This window comes from Cricetulus griseus, chromosome 6, assembly GCF_003668045.3.
Source record: "Cricetulus griseus strain 17A/GY chromosome 6, alternate assembly CriGri-PICRH-1.0, whole genome shotgun sequence".
NCBI lineage: Eukaryota > Metazoa > Chordata > Mammalia > Rodentia > Cricetidae > Cricetulus > Cricetulus griseus.
Window position 1 is genome coordinate 114179768 of NC_048599.1, and position 18281 is coordinate 114198048.

Below are 18281 nucleotides of genomic sequence, written 5' to 3' on the forward strand. Positions count from 1 at the left end.
AGATACTCCAGGCTATCTCACTCAAAATAAAAGTTTGTAACTTGCATTCTGCCTGCTGCACTGTCTCCCTCACTAGCAAGGTCAGGGAGCATGTTGGAAGTGTTCTGGTGCTGGCTGGAAGAGGTGACAGTGTGAAACCAGTTCTGTTTCCCAGATCTTTCGTGTGGTATCTGCTCAGGACTGGGTGGGTTGTTGTTGGTAAGTGGTTTTGTGACACTGGGTGTGAGGCTAGGCTTAATGTGTTCACTCGGCTAGGCTGTAATACCCAGTTATTAAACACTGCTCCAGATATCCCTGGGGAGGTACTTTGTAGCTGTTACTGACATCTGCCATCAGCTAACTTCAAAGATTGCTCTTGATAGCTGGGGTGGCCTGCATTCACTCAATCAGCTAAGGCCTTTTAAGCAAAAAAGAAATTCTGACTCAAAACCACACTACCAGTTCCCACCTGCTACTTGAGGTTTCCCTGGTCCTTAAGGATTTTGGATAGGCCAGCCACAGGAATTGGATGAGCCACTCAAAAAAAAAAAAAAAAAAAAAAAAACAAAAAACAAAAAAACAAAAACAAACAAACAAACAAACAAAAGTCCTCTGTTTATGTAAACTCTCGGTTATCTGTCAGAGCACCCTACCATGCTGTGCAGAAACCCCTGTAGATCATTCATGTCCCGATGTCACATTCAAGTGGGAATGCCAAGCTATTTGCAGGGCAATGTGCTAAGTGCTAGGAATAATGACTGAACAGGCAGTCCCTGATCTCAGGCAGTGACGTACGGCTGGACGCATCCAAGGGCAGCAGGACACATTTGCCAGGTGTCCAGAACACCCAGGCTCTGTGATGCTGAACAATAAAGAAGCAAGACCCAGTAGACCAGGGGACAGGACAGTTGGGCCATGCACCCTTGAGAAGAGAAAGCTTTCGCCACTGCAGGTGACCTTTCTCCAGAAATCCCCTTTGTGGTGTGAGAACATCCCTCCCACATGACCTCACTTCCTTTCCTGAAGGCTTGGGATTTCCCTTCAGCCTGGAAGCTTCAGGGAAGGCCTGGCTTGGGATCTTTACTGAACATAAATATTTAGAATTGGAAGAATGCCTAATGAGAGAAGGCAGGACATTTGTTCTTTGCAAACTCAAAGCTCAAAGTGGCACCTTTCAAATCAGCTTTTAAACTATGTTATCTTGTTTTTAAAAGATAACATGTTAGTTGAAATTTGAAAAGAAATATATAGCACATGGTGAAGAAACAAGACCAATAAGAAGGCTCAAGGAAGGCAAAAGTTTGTTTGGCTTTCACAGAAGCGAGTCAGCACAGGCCTTACCAGGCTGAGCCCACTGTCACCAGGGCTCCCCCTTCCTGAGAAAGAACATGACCAGTCTTTTTCCCTGAGATGGGAGGGTGGTGGCAAAAAGAGAAGGCAGGGCTCTGATTAATCACCATGACCCATGTGTGCTGCCAGAGTTCAGGCAAAAGTGACTGAGCCCATAGAGCACGGTTGGTGAATGGAAAACAAGAGTCACTTTCCTCCCAGACACTTGGTTTTCAGTGGTCACAAGATAGTCTTAATAAATATGCAAATGTCTAATGAGTGTGATTTACAGGTCACTGTCTAGAGGTCTGCAAGACCATTCTCAGTGGCCCTAGAATCATTTAGATTTCCAGTCTGAAGCCCCAGCATGGCAACCCAGCAGACTGCATGATTTCAGAGCTGCTCTTGTCTGGAGCTTCCACAATCCGCCACCAAGTTACTTCTGCAGGGGGATGCCTTCTCCAGTCTCTGGGACCACCTCCCACCCATTGGCCCCCTACAGCTCCACTTGAGTGATGGCTCCAACCAGACCACTGGACACTCACCACAGCCTCAGTTTCTCCCATGCCTATTTCCTCTTCAGTTCCCCCCCCCCCCCAGTTTGAGTTGACCTTCTGTCGTTCAAATCTGTTGTTCTTAGTAAGATTATGAACTACTTAGGATCAAGAGCTATGGCGTTTCCTCTCTACAGCTTCTACTGCTTCTGTGGCACCAACACCTAATGAAAATAAGAGGTGCAGCTGTTGTGGATGTCATTTAGAGAGGCAATGGGAACAGGTGGTTGGTTCTGATGGGGTCCTGTGTGTATGGGGCCTAGCCCAGATGATCTGATTCAGACAAAAATGATCTCATGAATTGCAGTTCAAGTTTTACAGCACACCACAGTTTACAGTCAACATGTACATCTCAATGGATCTTTAAAAATATTCCGAATTATTGTTTATATGTGAACTATACAGCTTAGAAACCCAAGGCTCGAAGAGGTTATGGCAGAATAGGAGAACTACAGGTCAGACAGGGTCTGCTGGCTTTTCCTCATTCTTCCAGGTGCCTCTAAGCTTACATCCCAGCCTGAGCCCTACTTTGGGTCCACATCTTTCCCAAAGGAGACTCAATCCTCACAGCCTGCTCTCTACCGTTCCCCTCAGGAATCATGGGCTTTGCAGACCCATGCATTCATGTTACGAATTTGGCAACCCAGTTTTCCAGATCTTGCAAAGGTTTCCCCTGCTTTCACAATTCAAATCATCACCCATGAATTAAAGTTGGTTCTTCTACTGAGAATAATCACTTTTGATGGATCTCCCCATCATGATGAGGGGCAAGCCAGGTGACCCTGTTTGTTCCCCCTTGAGGGGTTAGCACTCATCTGAGTGATGCAGATGCCTGGGAAGGCTCTGCACCCCCACAGCTGCTCTGGCCATGCACTAGCCATGGATGCCATGCTTGCCCAGCATTGACATAGACAAAGAGAGTTCAAGCTACTTCCTCCTTCAGCTTTTCACATTGCTCAAACCAAGACCAGTGTTTTATAAAATTGGGGGTAGGGGTGGAGTAGGGATTGGCTTACAGTTTGGGAAGTTGAAAGCCCGAGCTCAGGTGAGGATCTTGAGTGGTCTCAAAGCTTGGCACATAACATCACACAACTTGGTTTACACAAGTGTGGTCAGGAGGAGTTAAGACATGGGAGAGACTGAAGGAAGGGCCAGGCTCCCTTAGTAACAGCTACACTTGTGGTAACCAATCCCTGGCCCTACCTCTTAAAGCAGTGGTTCTCAGTCTTCCTAGTGCTGTGACCCTATAATACAAGCCCTCATGTTGAGATGACCCCAACCATAAAATTATGTTAATCACTACTTTATAACTATAATTTTGCTACTGCTGTGAATCATAATGTAAATATCTGATATGCAGGACACATGATCTGATCTGTGACCCTATGAAAGGGTCAGTGAACCCCTAATGGTGTCTTGACCCACAGGCTGAGAACCACTGTCTTAATGCATTCTTCATCTTTCAATACTCTCACACTGGGGCAGGGGTCAAGTTCCCAGTTTTTAACCCCTTAGAGAAACACCACATCTAACCTACAGCACCCTCTTCTCGACCCTGACTTAGTCAGCCTGGATTCATCCATCATGATCCTTCTAAGAAAACAGGAAAATGGCAGACACTCTTTTGGCCTCTATCCTACCTTCCACTGTAATGCTAGCTTGTATGCTTTGGTAGGAGAGATGCCGTACTCAGTTTCTATAAAACTTCAATTCTACGTTAAGTGGGTTCCTTCCTCAGAGTACAGCAAGTGAGCCCCACACATCACAGGCTTTTCTTCCTAATGGGTGACAGTCTTGCTTGTACTCAATTATAGACCCCTTTAGTCTCTTATCCTTGTTCTTGAACTTTTGTTAATACAAAGCATTAAAAGCTACCTTGATGTAGGCGTGTACCATGAATGATGCCTTCTTTCTCCAAACACAGAAGCTGATCCTGGGCTGATGGGCAGCTGGGTGAGAGGCTTTCCCCAAATCCTTCCTTCAGACTTCTCAAAGGAATGTCTGCAAAGGAATAGCCATGTGGAAGCCTTAGTAGGTATCTGGGAGAATGCTAATTGGCTCTAGAACAAGCTTTTAGGATGGAAAGATAATGTAGAGACAGATTGCTTCCTACCAAGGTGATTGGAGACGTCAGTTATAACTCTTGCTCCAGATGGTTACTGAGGCCTTTGAGTGGGATGCTGTATGGAAAGAGCTAGCTGTACTGTGTAACAGCCAGCATTGCAGGGGTCCATGGATCATGCATCAACAGAGTAGGGTGGCTGTGAGCAGCTTGATAAGGATAGACCTGTGACTTAGTAGTCTCTCCTGCCACTTAGTAGCTGTGAATTTAGTGGGACTCTTGCTCTGTCTATAGAATGGGACTGGTAAGGGATGGAAAGTGGAGTGGAACACACACACACTCACACACACACACACACACACACACACACACACACACACACACACACTCACACACATACACAGGTAACTGTATTTCCACTGTGGTTTTGTGCCACTGGGTATTATTTATCTCTATATACATGTTAAATATCTCTATATACAGCAGGCTCTTCCTCAGCTTATTCCGCAAATACTCTTGTACATCTCCATCACCCATGAAAATATTATATAATTACATTCTGCAGCTTTGATAGTTAAAACGTGTGCGTACGTGCGCGCATGTGTGCAGTAACTCAATGATGCCAAGTGTTTTCCCTGAAGAAACTCACAGAGCATTGAACATGTGGAACACATTCTTGCTGGAGTCTTTCCCCCACAAACCTGTTCCCAGAACTAGGGGCACCAGATACACTTTGGGAAACATTAACTTCAGTTCTGGGGAAAAATGTTTTTTTAGTAGAAATCAAGGAGACTGCCTAGCTAGTTGTGGGAGTGCAGGAGTGTGGAAAACAGAGGAATTAAAAGGGGCTTTTCTTGGTGTTGCTGGGAGTGTTCAAGAGCAGAAGGCCAAGCCGGGGTAGAAAGGACTTAGCAGACCTTGCCTGTGAAAGACAAAAGTCATATTCCTGTGAGTTAGAAACACCCACAGGTCAATTAGACTGCCACTCAGCACTGCAGAAGGGAAGGAGGCACTATCACTGCCACCCACTTCTTCCTTCCTCCTAGCTCTGATGTCATTAAACACACAGGACACTAAAGGTACCATCCCACATGCTGTAGAACTGATGTGCCCAGGACGTTTGTGCACTCATCGACAGGGGTTGTCTATGGCAAGAATAGAGTTCTGGCTTGTAGAGGGATAGAGAGACACTTCAGGAAGGGGGGTAATAATTGAAAGGCATTTGCTGTATCAGATAAAAGAAGGGCATTCCGGACGAATGTTGGTGGTGCACGCCTTTAGTCCTAGCACTCGGGAGGCAGAGGCAGGTGGATCTCTGTGAGTTCGAGACCAGCCTGGTCTACAAGAGCTAGTTCCAGGGCAGCCTCCAAAGCCACAGAGAAACCCTGTCTCGAAAAACAAAAAAAAAAAAAAAAAAAAAAAAAAAAGAAAGGCATTCCAGGGACAAGGGTGCGACAATGCTGTGAAGGGTTTGGGACTATTGAACAGTGAATTGGATCAGAATGTGTAAAGACAGGGTAGGTATAACAACCATTAGAGTTGTAGAGCCTTGGAAGCTTTAAAGGTCATGCTTTCAGTCTTCATCCATCCATCTGTTCATCTGTCTGTCCATCTGTCCATCCATCCATCCATCCATCTACCTATTCATTTACTTATCTGTAAATATTTAAGCATCTTAGGCTTACCATTGCTGTGATGAAACACCATGACCAAAAGCAAGGTGGGGAGGAAAGGGTTTATTTCACTTTCTCTTCCACATGAATGTCCATCACTGAAGGAAGTCAGAACAGGAAGGCAAACAGAGCAGGGTCCTGGAAGCAGGAGCTGACGCAGAAGCTATGGAGGAATTGGACTGTCTTGCTCCTTGAGGCTTGCTCAGTCCCCTTCCTTATAGAAACCAGCCTATTCCCACCCACAATGGGCTGGGCTCTCCTCTGTCAATCACTAATTAAGAAAATACTCTACAACCTTGTATGGCAGCAGCTGGATCTTATAGAGGCTTTTTCTTGTTGAGGTTCCCTCCTTTCAGATGACTCTAGCCTGTGTGAAGTTGATTTAAAAAAAATTAAAAAAAAAATAAAGGCAGTGGTGGCATATACCTTTGACCCCAGCACTTGGGCAGGCAGATTTCTGTGAGTTGGAGGACAGCCTTGTCTACAAAGCTAGTGCCAGGACAGCCAGGACTGTTGTTACACAGAGAAACCCTGTCTCCAAAAACAAAAAAAATCAAGCAAACAAAGAACTAGCAAGCACAACAAGCATTTTACAATGTACCAAACACTGCCATATGGGGTTCTGAATAAGGAGGCAGTGTCGTCAGTGTGAGACAGCAGGCTGGAAAGGGTAATACTGCATGGGCCTCTGTAGATGTCCAGGCTTTATCCTACTGTGATGGGAGTCAGGATTTTACTTTTTTGGCAAAGGGTGTGTACTGAAGTTGTCCAGGTAGTAGGGTTACAGAGTGAAAGGACATGAGTTGTGGTTGAAGATAGTGGGCAGAAGGAAATCTGACATGGATACAATATACTTAATTCTGATAGACAAGGAACACTCTGTAAGGCGTTAGGAGTCCAGAACACCATCTTCCTCCTCTTTCTCTTGTTCTAGGTACCACCTGGAGGAGGAACTCTTTGGGACCCTCAGAATACTTGACATTGGGAAAGTAGCTAGGGGTAGGAGATATGTAGGGTTGATACCAATGTTGCTTATAGGACAAGAGTTCAAGGTTCCTCCACTAACTCAGAGGAGAACAACTGAAGGCATGGGCTAGGAAAAAAGCAGTATAAGTGGGTGGAGGGACTGAAGCAAACAGCCAACACAGGCAGCTAGCCCAGGCAGCTAACGTGCGCCGAGAAAAGAGGAGTGGGAAAGGGGCAAGGGGGATGAAGCAGATCTGATAATTCAGTTTATGGTTCTCGGCTAGCAATAGGCTTATGCTGGGACTCAGCACTCGGTGTGCCAAAAGGTGAACTTTGTGGGGTTTGTGATTTTGGAGAGGTGTTTTCACTGGATGAGTGCTCAAGGTGGAGGTCAAGAGGGCAGAGAGTAACTTCTGTTTGGTGCTAGTTTTTGCTGGGGATTGGACCTAGGAACACATTCCCGGCCTTGAGGAATGGCTGCGTGACGAGTGAATATTGTCAAAGGGTTGGACAGAGTTCCTCTCCTCTCTCCATGCCAGGGATGCTTGTCTTACAGTATAGCCCTGGCTAGCCTAGAACCCACTGTGTAAATCACACTGGCCTCACACTCAGATATCCACTTGCCTCAGCTTCACAAACGGTGGCATTAAAGGCATGGGCCACCACACCTGGCCTCCGTTAATACTTTTTATCTATAATATTACCTATCATATAGCTTCAGCAATTTGTTGTCTATCTACCCCTTCAGTATACACATTATACGGAAGCAGCATATCGTCGCATGGACAAGTGCCTTCAAAGACCACTTGTTTGGTTGACCCTGTTTGGTAGCCTGTGATCTTTTGCTTAAATGTTTCCCTACACAGAGAAGGAAAATAATTCCTATAGGGAAGGAAAAAATTTCCTGCAGGGGAAACGAAACCTTCCTCATGCTGTTCAAGGATATTGGCAACATCAAAAATTCAATAGTTCCTTTTTTGTTTTTGTTTGCTAAGATTAAAAAAAAAACAATGTTACAATTACTGAGATTGGGGAAAGGGATCGATACAAATATGACAGGCATTTTAGTAGGTTTTTGTTCCCCCACAGAACAAATAAGGCCCTGTCATATTGCCCTATGTTATAATGGAGTTGACCTCCTCTTAGTAATGTGAGCCAGAGGTCCCTTAGAACCTTGATGCTTTTGCTATAACAGGACAGTTGGTGATTAAACTTAATCTTCCTTTTGCTAAATGTTTATAGTCACAGTTCATGAGGCACTTTGCAGGACTTCACAGTAGCTTCTTGAGCTACATACAATTGTTACCAGTTTTAGAGATGAGGAAGCAGACTGAGAAACACCAAGCATAAACAATAGTGGTAGTAGGAGTTGAGGCAGGAGAGTGAGCCCAGTTCAACAGACTTACCCTTTAACTGCCATTTAGCTGGGATGCCTAAACTAAATCAAGTTAGTCTTATATTTTATATAGCACAAAATTAGGACTCAGAAAGATGATTCTCTTTGATCCCCACAAAATGGGTGTGAGAGCCCTAGGCAAAACTTTTAAGTGGTGGACGATTTCTTGAGCTTCTACTGTCTGTCCAGTACACCACTGCCATAATTGGTCATGGAGCCCACGAGATGTGACCAATCTAAGTGGAGACGTGCAAGTATCCACGATGCACTGGATTTGAAAGGTTTAGTGTGACTAGTTTTAAAAAAAAGAACATTAACTATCTTAATTTTTAATTGGTTATGATGAAATAAATGTATTTCATTTTTCTTTCTACTTCCTTACGGTACTACTTCTAGAAAATGGTCACTTGCATATCTGGCTCAGGTTCATGGTGTCTATTATCTTTCGATTAGACAGAGCTGCTGTGCCTAGTCCTCCATCTTTCCAGAGGTGCCTCTGCTTCCGGTCTCCTGCCCCTCTGTCAGGGTTCTAATGACTTCCTGTGTGGAGAGCAGTCTTCTGCTCACCCACTTCACAGTAAATGGTGCCGAGTGCCTGTGGGTCTCTGGCTGACAAGGAGCATCGCACAGATGGCCGATGTCCTTCATGAATCCGTCTTACACCGCAGCATTTATTCTACAAGGACACACACTAATCATTTACCTAGAGTGAACTGAAATCCCTAAATAACTCAGGTGGAAAAAAATAAGAAGAGTGCCGAATACCGGTGTTATTTATAGACAGGTCTGCATTCCAGATCCCTGAGTCAGGCCCCCTGAGAGAATGCTTCCTTATTCTGCAGTTGACACAGGGAGATTTTGATCTGGGTCATACTCTGAATGCTTGTACCCCCTTCCCAATATCAAAGTGCACAAGTCCTTATCCAGTTAGTGGGAAAACGTAGATAAGAAATATAACATTCCCTCAACACAGTCTTTGTTCCTTCTGGCCTCTCCTTGAGCAAACACAGCTTCCTGAGCTCTTAAGATTTGAACTGCCCACTTATGTTACTGATGATGATTCCAGAAAAATACCAGATCCAAAGGGACCCTTCTTCTCTTGCATCTGCATGGGGCTTTCCTGAGTGCTGTCTGAAAATGGACATTTCCCCATTATCTAGGTTATCAACATGGTGGAGACGGCCGGATGTGACTGCCTGGTAATTTATAATACCACACATCTAAAATTTTTATTCCCAAAGGACAGCTTCATTTCTATGATGCTATTTGTCCCTGCTCACTGTCTAGTAAGGTCAGAAGAACAAGCATCATCCATGTTCAAAAGACGAAGAAGTGAAGTCCTGAGAGGCCTGCTTGTATAGATGGCAAGACTGAGGAGTCGACAGCCTCCGGGAGATAGATCTAAAGCACTTAGATTGGTCACATCTCGTGGGCTCCATGACCAATTATGGCAGTGGTGTACTGGACAGACAGTAGAAGCTCAAGAAATCGTCCACCACTTAAAAGTTTTGCCTAGGGCTCTCACACCCATTTTGTGGGGATCAAAGAGAATCATCTTTCTGAGTCCTAATTTTGTGCTATATAAAATATAAGACTAACTTGATTTAGTTTAGGCATCCTAGCTAAATGGCAGTTAAAGGGTAAGTCTGTTGAACTGGGCTCACTCTCCTGCCTCAACTCCTACTACCACTATTGTTTATGCTCGGTGTTTCTCAGTCTGCTTCCTCATCTCTAAAACTGGTAACAATTGTATGTAGCTCAAGAAGCTACTGTGAAGTCCTGCAAAGTGCCTCATGAACTGTGACTATAAACATTTATAGCAAAAGGAAGATTAAGTTTAAGTGTGTTTCGTGGACTGCCCTCCAGTGTGCCAGAGAACTTGCTGCTATATGTAACTTCATGTTTATAAAGCTCCGAAGGGCACTATTACCCAGTCCTTAAAGGAGAGGAAACTGAGGCCCAGGAAATTAAGCACCAAGTCACACAAATGGAGAATAACTGAGCCAATCTCAACCTTGAAAATACATTCAATTTTATTCACAACACAGAGGGAATGAATCTAAACTTTCAGTCTCTGAAGCATTTTCATGTTTTAAAGACGAAGAACCAGAGCTTTGTAATTATAGGACCACACACATGCATGTTACCAGTCAGGGGAACTTCTAATTGTGCACTCTGGTTTTATGTCCATTGAGACCTCTCAGGTGAACTGACCTTTGAGGGGTTTGTTTTTGATTTGATAGAATCTGACTATGTAGCTCTAACTGGCCTGGAACTCACTATGTAGACCAGGCTGGCTTAGAACTCACTGAGATCCACCAACCTCTGCAGTGCTGGGATGGTCTTAGGTAACTTTTGGGATCTCTGATAAAGAACTAATCCTTGAGGTTGAGCCTTCTCTAGGGAGGCTCAATGTACCAGACTCTGGGTACAGCCTAAACTATTTACAATGGTGCTTCAGTTGGCAGGAGTGTACCTCAATTCCTCTTCATATTCCCTGGGGAGTCTTCAATGGGATGATATATCCTCAACTTTTCTAGCTCCATCCCGACTCATGCAAATAATAATAATAAAGATTATGATTCCATAACTGTACAAACAGAGAATATGAGGCATTGTTGCCCAATATTGCTTCTACCCCAGCAAGTGACATAATGAGTCTATATTTTTTCCATGTCCTTGCCAAACCTCTCACCAAGCAGCCTGATAGGCTTCAGGTACACTTTAGTGCTTCCTAGTCTGTTCCTTGACACATACTGTTCCTGTTTCCCAAGTGCCTTGCTCCTGAGCATCCCCCATTTGTATCTTGATAGCCCTTCAGGAATCCTTCAGCTAGGTCAGCTTGACTACTTCAGGCAGGAAATCCTTGGACCTCCAGCATCTACACCTCTCATTTGGCCTCATCTCACACACCACATCTGGCTGTCAACAAACTACTTCCTGTGAAGATTTTTGTTTGTTTGTTTTTAATCCAGCTGCACAAAGGGTCCTTAAAGAAAAGGCCCATGTATCTATGTGTTCCATGTAATAGTGGACTTAAAATATCTTCCTGATTAAATACATGAATATACTTCTGTGTAATGAGGCTGGGTTTATAATGATGTGTAAGATCCATTTAATTAAATAATTTGGGGGTTTTAAAACTGCATGGAATAGCTCTCTTTGAAGCAACAAAGCTCTGTCATGGCTTCAAGGTTCAGAATTGTCTATTTTTCCCCTCTCGGCTACATCTCTTAGACCTTGAATGTGAGTTACTCAATCTCACTGGATTTCAACTTTTTGCATATCCTTAAGAATTCTTTGCTACTGTTGCCCCACACTAAGACTTCATGTTATTAATATCCTCAAGCAAAAGAATGAATTATCCTGCAAAGTATATGATCAGAGTGATTCGGAAAGCAATAAAACTATATGGATATGGGAAACCTTGCCCCCAGGTGAAAATGAAAATTGAATTGAAAACAGTGACTCAGCCGTCTGCACTTTTCCTCCTTCAACAAAGCGGTGCAGAGTGCTCTGTGGCCATGAATAAACTCTTCATGCCCCTCGAAATAGTGAGTAACTGTGTGTGACTAAGGATGAGGAGAAAGAGTCATACCTCAAAGGAAAAAAAAAAAAAAGTGCTCCTGTGTCTGGCTAGCTGGGGACACTCCCAGTTCTGGGAAAGAAGATCACTGTCCCAGGCTTGAGTCACTTCAGTACTGTTTGTCAATAAAGACCCCTAAGGAACAGTATGGACTACAGAGATAAGTACATGATAACAGTCAGGGGTCTGTGAGTTCCTTGGGTTCCCAGAAGGTCCTGTTCTCTCATATCACTCTTTCAGGAATTTTCATGTTTTCATTGAGTTGTGAAATTAGCAAATACAGAGAAATGGTGACTCTCAGCAAAGCAGGGCTTCCTTTGGAGTCTGGGTTTGGAGCTCTTAGAGACTAGATGGTTTTCATAAGAATAGCCTTCCGGTTTATCTTTAGGTAAAACAATTTAAACTCAGAAATGAGACTGCTCTCCGAGTCTCCCCAGTCCAGCCCCAGCCCTCACCTCTCACTCCTGCTGCCACAGACAGTTCAGCAGGAAACACAGAATGTTTAGCCACTTGACTGTACTTTTCCTCATCTTGGGCTACTTTCAAGTTATTTGGCTTTCTAGCCTGTGGAATTAGCTATAGTTTGCCTTTCAAGACTGTAATTTAAAATATTTGAAAGCAAAGGCTTCATCTGGCAACAGGGGTAGAAGGGCAGTCCTTTCCCCTCCTGGTAGATATGCCACTGTCTGGATACTCTGGTGAGCACCAAGCCTGCGTCTGAGCTGGGAGGGGCTATTGGTGGCCATTCTTGTCATCTAAAGAGCTACTAATGTTCATGTGACCAACCAGGAAGTCCTGTCAGCCCCACCCCAAGAGGTCCCAAGCCTGGCTGTTTTCCAGGATGGATATGACTAACGTGGCCTAGTCACTATCTCTCCTCCATTCTGCTGAAGCCGAGTCCTGCCTTGTCCTTCCCCAGCTGCCATCATTGGAGACAACGTCACAGCTCCAAGATGCTTTCAGCCTGCTTGCTCTCTCCCTGTCCCTTTCTCTGGGTTTCTCTTTCCTCTGATCTTCGCATGGATGGATCCCCTTCAGTCTAACTTTATCACCTCCTCAGAGGTGCCTTATCTGGCATTCTGCTCTAAGGTATCATCTAGGTACCCCTCATTGTATCACCCCAAATCTGTAGATATTTTATTATCACTCTTCTTATTGATCAATTTATTTACCATTCACCTTTTCCCATCCAGATGTTGTCTAGAAAATTATTCCTGCCATGGAAATCATATATCACAATTGCGACCTAGGCTGGTCTGGAACTCACTCACTATGTAGCCCAGGCTAGCCTGGAACTCTCTATGCAGCCTAGGCTGTCCTCAAACTCATAGCAATCCTCCTGTCTCAGTCTCCTGAGTGCTGGAATGAGCTGCCATACTTGACTCAATAATTATCTTGTGGGTGTCAGAAATCTATGGGGCATCTTGTAGTGGATCAGTACTTATCCCTAGCATAGGAATGGACTTTAGGAGCCAGTTCCACATGGAGGGATACTCTCTGAGCCTAGACACAAGGGGGTTGGCCTAGGCCCTACCCCAAAGAACATGACAGAATTTTAAGAGCCCCCCCATGGAAGGCCTCACCCTTACTGAGAAGCAGAAAGGGTATAGGATAAGTAGTACGTTAGTTTCGGGGGAGGGAAGGGGAGGAGAAGAGGGAGAGGGGTCTGGGATTGACATGTAAAATAAGTTTCTTTCTGATAAAAAAACAAAAAATAAAAAAAATGTTAAAAAAATAAGATAAAATAAATATTTTAATGGGCTTCTAGATAATAATAAATGTCATGGCCAGTAGCCATTTCACAGTATTTGTTGGGCCTTAAGAATATACAAGGGTCTAACCTCTTACTGAAGTTATAACTTTCAATGTGTAGCTCATTCAACCCTTGTGGAAACAGTGCAGGACCATTCAGGAAAGGGAATCCTAGGTAAGCTGTCAGCTGACTTCTACCTAAGGCTAAGAAAAGGAGTTCACATCTTGGAGGTTCTCGGCCTCTCTTCTAGCAGGGAGATTGCCAGGCAGATATACGATCCAGGAGCTTGGAATTCTTATCTTAGCACAACTGCTAGTGTGCTTGAGCTGCATCATCTTGTTTTTAGCTAAAGGAGTCAGGAGGTATCTGGGCCCTAAGGAAGAACTAAGGCAGTTGGGGTGGGACGAGGAGGGAGGCCCAGCAACACTTGAACCCCAACTGAGAGCAAAACGAGAGCCTGAAGCCAAGCAAACAGTTTTGGGACTCAAACAATGAAAAGCAAGGCAGGGTGGGTGAGGGTGTTTTCCCCAGGAGGCAAGAAGGGTCTTGGCTAGCAGAAGGAGGAATTCAGAGAATGTGAAGCTCTGGGGCACTTTGCAGCTGAGCCAAGGGGTTAGCTTTATGCCACTGGCAGATAGGACCTACGTAAGAGATGTGTGGTAAGGGCTTGCATGATCGAGCTGTCTGGGTGTTCTGAATTGTGAAATGGTTTTAGTTCACTCAGAGTCTTCTCCCAGGTCACTAATTCTCCCCATATTCTCAGCACCCCAAAGCTCTTGGAAGGTACTGGGTGTGGCTAAGGGAGAGATTTAGTCCCAACAGAGGAAGTGGGACACAGGGTATCAACATAGTTATAGCTTCTAGTGACCAACAAACTATGTACATCCAAGATCTACAAACTGTTTCTGAGCATGCTTGATTCCTCCTATGGCCTTACCCCAGGAGCACAGAGACTGTGAGAAAGAAGATGCATGGAGACCCAGAGCATCTCAGGTGGAGCAATCAGCTAGAAGCATTTGAGTGGAAGTGAGGTCTAATTGGTCTCCACAAACCAGTGAGGCCTGGGGACATTTGGTTACACACCTGCCAAGAAGGCTCAGCAGACAGGTTCAGACTTTCCCAGTTGGAATGCAATTAAGCATCGATGCCAAGGGGGAGCCAAAGGCAACAGTGGGCTGAACAACAGCCCTGTTGTGGAGCCCAGCAGCCCATAGACTGTGGGGACGATGCTCCAAGCCCACCCCTGCTCTACTTCTGCATTGAAATAGGCATAATTAATTAACATGAGCAGACTGTAATCGCTCTGCCCTAGGGCAGCAGTCTACCCACATTTACAAAATATGGAAAAGAGCTTACTTCTTTACTATGACACTGTAATTCCCATGGAAAAGATCAAAATGTCTGCGGCAAGAGGGCTCCAGTGAGACTTCAGCTATGAAGTTATTGTTTCACAGTTAGATATGAACACATGTAACTTGTCTTTTATATCACTAGCAAAGAAATTACAGACTGGTGTATCAGAGGACAGAAAAGTTACCTCAGTGACTAGCACAACCTGCAAAACTTGGCTGGGATCTCACACGGCACGTAGTAGGTACTCAGCATGCGTTATGCAAAAGACTCAAAGTGCAGCAAGAAATAAATGTTCCTTCCAAGAAGCTCAGCTCCAGCAGCAAAACCATACAGTGTGGTATGACAGACACACTTACCTAGTGACACTCAGAAAACCAGGTCTTTTTTCCTATCACCCTTCCCAGGAAACAAATTATTCTACAAAGACACAGCTATATTTCAGCAAAATAAGGAGACGCTAGCAAATTCCATCTCTGCCATGATTCAGCAATGTCGGTTTTCAAAGAGTCACACATTTGGTTTTATTCTGCTTGTTGGAGGCCGTGTGTGTGTGTGTGTGTGTGTGTGTGTGTGTGTGTGTGTGTGTGTGTGTGTGTGTGCACGCATGTGTGTATGCATGACCTGTGAGATATGTATACATGGCAAACATTGTTTTGTTCTGTGGCCACAGTGGCGAGCACTGCGAATGCCCCTGCTAAGCAGCTAGAATATAAGGTTGTAGGTATGTGAGCTGGAAACTTAAAACCACCTAAAAGCTTTGGGCAATGAGCCATTCTTGTGTAGCCCTGTAAAGCAAGAGCTATAAAAGCAAGGCCTGGGTCAGTGCATGGGGTGGGGGAGGGACTAAACTAGGAGAGGCTTTGTGACAAAAGACGATGACTATGTTCGAAGTGTTGCATAAGAAATTCACATCTACCTAGGATTTGCCCTTCTTTAAACTGAGCCACCTTAGCACAGTTCAGCTGGGTAGCTGGCTAGTGACATTGGTCTGTGTGCAACCCAGGTGGGATCACTACCAGCTTTAGGAAGTCTGCCTACCTTACAGCTTGATGTCACCAGATGGATCCCATGGGGACTGTCAGTCAGCTCAGATGGTTTCAGGATTGCAGCATTATACAGCAGTGACGGGGCCTACTGTGACTGCGGCTGCTGCACAGCCCCAGCTGCCATGGTCACGAAGGCAGCATATCTTTTAGGAAATACATCAGTCCTGAAATGGTACCCAGTCATTTTAGAGAATGCAGGTTACCCAAGACCCTGACTTTCTATTCATAGGCTTTGTAGGATTTACCTACCCAGGTGTTCCACAATACCACCATATGAAATGCCCGGAAGAACTCACAAGTGGCCCCTGAGGGCCCAGTGTTTGCTTTGGGTTGGGAATGTAACCTCCCTACCCTGAAAATGGAGGTTCTTTCCATCTGTCGTTCCTTCCGAAATGGCAGTGACTCATGTCCCCATGAACATGAGAGCTGAAGGTGAATCATCAACAGAACAAGAAATCCCCGTTCTAACCCTGAAGATTTGGGTGTAGGAACTCAAAAGCCATCCAAGCCAGACGTGACAGGAACAAGCCAGTGGTCCTTAACACCCCAACCTGAGCAAAGCCCTGCCAAGCCTCAAATAAATTTAAACCAGTTTTTCTTCCACCACCTTCTAATTTTATTTCTTTCTATCCATTGGTCCAGAAGTAGAATTGTCAAAGCAGTCCCAGGGCTGCTGAATTTCCAGGGTATTTGCAGGCACCTGGGAAACAGCAGGAAGAAGGCTTTATATGTTTTTGTTATCAGACAAGCAATTTCCAAGCTCTCGGCTTTTGAAGTGGGTTTCAATTAAATAAATGTACAAATGTTAAGGAGACCAGACCTCTGAATCACAAAGGGAGGAGGGGGTGTTCCCATTTCTAAATGAGAGCCCAACCCCAAAGCGTTGACATCATCAGAGAGAACACTGCTAGTGGGCCTTCTGGACAACAAGGAGGATGCCTGAAGATGGATGCAGAGCCCGAGAGGTCAGAAAGGATTTGCTGGTGTGGAAAGTGTTGCCATACCTACAACAAGGTTTTTACAGCGTAGTGGGTCTTCTCAGCCACAGAGAGGCATTACGTGTGTGTGTGTGTGTGTGTGTGTGTGTGTGTGTGTGTGTGTATGTGTGTGTGTGTGTGTGTTTTAAAGAAGCTTAATCAGCTTCAGACTGGCCAACCTAAGGTAGACCATTAGCATGCTCTAAGCTAAGTTTACCAGCTTCTAGGCTAGCAAAAATGATAGCTGTGGCTATCCAAAATGGTTATTGACTTAAGAGCCATAACTACATACCTCAGACCATGGTCTCTCATCTCACCTGCCCTTACCCTTCACATATCGATGGTTCCAGCCACACTAGCTGATTTGCAGCTCCTGACACAAAGCTTCCTGGCTGGCAATCCATGTGCTCTTTCCCCCAAAGAGGCCACTTGCCTCATGTTGGGCTTCTCCATATGAGTTACCTCCTTAGAGAGGACTACTGACTGTGCTAAATGAAAGAACAAATGGCTTCTTCACTAAGCCAGTTAATATATGGTGGGTGAATCAGCAAGACCTCAAACTCTCCAGAGGTGGCTGACCTCTTGCTATGTGGCTGTCTCTTAAGCCTGAGATGTTCCAAGTGATACATACAAATAGACCGAATTAGCCACACCTGCCATCCTGCAGCTCCACTGTCTGCATCTATGGTGATTAATCGAGACTGTCAACTTGACTGAACTGGGAAGCGCCCAGAAGAGTTTAGACTCTTTCCTGCTAAATAAAGAGTTGAAGTCACACCATTTTCCTCATTTCCATCCCCTATTTTCCCAGTTTTCTTCTCAGTTTCCCTCTCCAGAACAAAAGGAAAAACTCTGTTGTTACTGTTTTGTTTGTTTTTGAGACAAAGTCTCACACTCTAAACCAAGCTGGCCTAGAACTTCTGGCAATTCACCTGCCTCAGCTTCCTGAATGTAGGAATCATGGGCATGAGCCACCACACTTAACTAAAGAAAGCATTTATGATTCTGTTGCTCACAGATACCAAAAGACGCTAATAGAACTCATGGAACTGAGGGTTTGACGGAGAAAGTGGTCTAATGAGACCATAGGTATCCTTGCAAATTAGATAAAAGTGTCTCTTCCTCAAAGTACTTTATTTCCATCTCTGAGACAACTAGTATTATAAACAAATCTACAATGCCAACATGAGCTCTGTTTCCACGAATGTCCTGCTAGGCTGTAGGTAACTGAACTGAGTAGTCAGTAAACTTGTGCTTGCTCAATTATGATATCTATCATTACCAGGAGTGCAATCTGGCCCTTTCCGCAACTTTTAGTCATCTGCACATGACTGATCCTCTAGTCTTTCTCTTGGTTTATGAAATTGGTACAAGAGTAGTGTGAATGTCATGATTATCCTAGACCTATCTCCTTTTACCAGCTTCCAGGTGTAGACCTGATGGTGTATAGCTCAGAGCCAGCTGGAGGAAAAGGGAGTGGCCCAGAGCAGGGGTAGGCCAAACCAGACCTGCTACTGACTTGAGATGGGCAGTTTTCTCCTTGTCAGGCTCTGCATAGGTCACACTGCCTGGAGCTTGGGAAGGAGACAGGCTGAGACTGCCTCCTC

At 44.8% G+C, this 18281-nt stretch overlaps 1 long non-coding RNA gene across 1 annotated transcript in view; it reads right to left on the bottom strand.

Annotated features, from left to right (window-relative positions):
• The window catches only part of LOC118239066, a 52748-nt gene extending 36857 nt beyond the window's left edge, over positions 1 to 15891 (bottom strand). The window contains exons 1-2 of the long non-coding RNA XR_004770516.1: positions 15690 to 15891; positions 3738 to 3863 (exon numbers count right to left, since the gene is read on the bottom strand). This is a non-coding gene — a long non-coding RNA (uncharacterized LOC118239066). The remainder of the gene's footprint in view (positions 1 to 3737; positions 3864 to 15689) is intronic.
• Between the last annotated feature and the right edge of the window lie 2390 nt (positions 15892 to 18281).